The 3,252-nt window shown below is 31.9% G+C and overlaps 1 pseudogene; it reads left to right on the forward strand.

The window, feature by feature from the left end:
• Window positions 1–1,936: 1,936 nt before the first annotated feature.
• Window positions 1,937–3,252, forward strand: part of LOC102602943 (E3 ubiquitin-protein ligase PUB22-like) — a 3,916-nt pseudogene continuing 2,600 nt past the window's right edge.

Genomic DNA, 3,252 nt, shown 5'->3' on the forward strand with positions numbered 1-3,252 from the left:
ATGAAATTGTAGGTCAATGAGTTTTCTTTCAAATGCCACCAATTTTGTATCATTTAATGTTTAGTGTAAAGCATTATGAACATTATACCAAAGACTAATGTAGTGGTAAATAAGAGAAACTTCGAACGTTCATAATTTTGGCTTTAGATGCTAGTTTCGGGTATAGAAAAACTCTATTGCATGGTCCATACCTCATTTGAACTTATAAATACCTATAATTACCCATTCGAACCAACACACATAATTTATTAAATCGTCACAAAGACCCACAAAAAATTTTGGTAAAAAAACTACATGCAGTCAATGTGTGCCTCTCTTGAAGGCAAACAATGTTTACTACCATATCTTTTAGTACGTAATGAATTAGGTGACCCATGACATATGAAATTATAGGTCAATGAGTTTTTCTTTCAAATGCCACCAATTTTGTATCATTTAATGTTTAAAGTAAAGCATTATGGCCATTTTACCAGAGACTAGTGTAGTGTAAATAAGAGAAACTTCGATACATGTATTTTTAATTGCTACCAGATACACTGAAATAGGGAGAAAGGTGAGAGCGAGATAGGAGGGAGGCAAGCGAAATAATCTATGTATCTCAGATACATGCAAATCACAATAGATACATGTATTTAGGATACCCAAATACATTATGGAATACAAATACATAGGGAGAGAGGATAGCGAGAAAGGGAGAGATGCAAGTGAGATAGGAGAGAGGGAGCAAGATAGGAGAGAGGCGGGAGAGTCAAACGATAAATGCAAATCCATACAATGTATCTGCAACAAATTACACCTAATTTTAACCTAATATATCTGAGATACATGTATCTGGACGCGTAAAATACATGCATCTGAAATTCAAACTTTGGTAAGATTCATAATATTGAAAACTCACATGAATGAAAATAATTTACTCTTAAACTAGTAAAATCTGTATTATTTAACTTTATTCCACTGATACATAGGTTTAGATTAACTTGAATAGGTAAGCAAATACGCGACGAAATATTGCAAGCAATATTAAACTAGATAAATTAAAAGGTTGAATCAATTAAAAAATACAAGGTGACTGTTAGATATAGCTATAACTCTAAATTTATTTGAGCTAATTATTTTTTAAAAATAGTCACACAAATTAAAACAGAGTAATCTAATAGTTGCCAACTGTTTCTTTCTCTCACTAATAAATAAAACACGAGTTATTATAAATAAAAAGGGTACATTCATGTGTTTTTATTACTTCTAGAGAGAGAAAGTCAAAAGTGAGCTGTTTTTTTTTCCTTACGTACACACATTTAGGCCACCGAAAATACACATATTAGACTACCCCTTTTAAGCTAGTAATGTTTCTTTAGTTTTATTTTACTTGATTGCTATATTAAAAATTAATATTTTATTTTATATATCTATTTAATAATTAGTAAAATTTATTGCATAAAATAACAACTGATAAATTTAGAATTTCAAAAAATAATTAATCAAGTTGGTTTATATGGCTACAACTTTGATTAAAGTTTTTTCAAGGCGCGTGTTAGTTCAACTAGGATTAAAAAATATAAAACGGAGAGAGCATTTATTAAAGCGCTAAACAATTATTCTTTTTAAATACTCCTTTTATTATTATTTTTACTTATTCACTAAACTAAACAATGTATTTTACATGTTAACATATCATGTTCTACGCTTACCATTAAAATACTTATTTTTCAAAATTTAAGACTAGACATTAATTAAAATGTTGTTTTGTCAAGGATAGGTAAAGTCTAAACTGGACAAGTAAAAAGTAAACGGATAGAGTATTTAAATAGTATAATTAAGAAATACCCTTTGAAAAGTCTTATTCATCTATTTGCGTGTTGACTTTGAAGAATCTCAATCTCCGACTCATATATATAAACACAACCAAATCCTCTAATTTTTCAAACCAATTCACTACTCATCTAAACTCTCAACAAAACTTTATCTACTCAAAATATTCCTTTTATTTTTTTTTGGTCATATTTGCAACTTTCTTATAAGATTAATCTCCTTCTTTGATTAATCTTGAAATTTTCCAAAATATACAAATGGAAGAAATTCAAGTACCTCCTTATTTTATTTGTCCAATTTCTTTAGAGATGATGAAAGATCCTGTCACAATCTCCACAGGAATAACATATGATCGAAAAATGGATATTCTCTGCGAAGAACAACACTTGTCCGGCTACGAAGCAGTCTCTTACATGCATAGAGTTGACCCCACATGTCACTCTTCGGAGATTTATCCAATCGTGGTGTACTATCAATGCGTCCCATGGTATTCAAAAGGTTCCCTACACCAAAACCTCCGGTTAGCAAACCACAAATAATAAAGCTCTTAAAAGAAGCAAAATCGCCTAAATTGCAATTGAATTCTCTCAAGAGACTCAGATCCATAGCTTCTGAGAATGATGCTAACAAACGTTGCATAGAATCCGCGGGGGCAATGGAGTTCTTAGCTTCTATTATTAATAATAATAATTCGAATGAAGTGTTTGAAGAAGAAGAAGAGGGTTTCATGAGTACTAAAGACGTAGCGCTTAGCATCCTCTATCAACTCAAATTATCCGAACAAGGATTGAAGTCACTCATCATGAGTGGAAATGGAGAATTCATTCAATCTTTGACACGTGTCATGCAACATGGGAGCTATGAGTCTAGGGCTTATGCAGTTATGCTAATGAAAGTGTCACGACCCAAAGGCATCCCCAAGTCGTAACATGCGTATTCGACCTCTCGGAGGTCTCATACAAGCCCTTAGCATTCATCACATTAGATATGTAAAATAGTGCGGAATTAAAAACTCTTTAAATAAAATCCCATAAGACTCAAAGGTCACTTTTAAAACATCATTCAAAAGTACACAAGCGGAATACTAAGTCTCTTAGCCATCTTAGACATAAACGTGAAAACATACTAGGGACACGGCCCTTTACAATCAAAAGAAGTCTATTAAGTCTATTACAAGAACCTTATCATAAAACTAGAATAGAAAAGTCTTGTCCTCGACATATGAGGACATACCACAAAATCTTGGAAGAACTTCAAGTTCCAAGCTTACTATAGAACCCGCTCACTTTCCGGAACCTACACTTGTAGAAAAATAGAGAAATATGGAATTAGCACAATTAAGTACTAAGTATGATGACCATGCAAAAACATGCCAAAACGGACATTTACAAGGAATAAATGCTTTCATATTATTTTGATAAAACCTTCACTTCACAAGTA

Source organism: Solanum tuberosum, unplaced genomic scaffold (assembly GCF_000226075.1).
Source record: "Solanum tuberosum cultivar DM 1-3 516 R44 unplaced genomic scaffold, SolTub_3.0 scf00098, whole genome shotgun sequence".
Taxonomy (NCBI): Eukaryota; Viridiplantae; Streptophyta; class Magnoliopsida; order Solanales; family Solanaceae; genus Solanum; species Solanum tuberosum.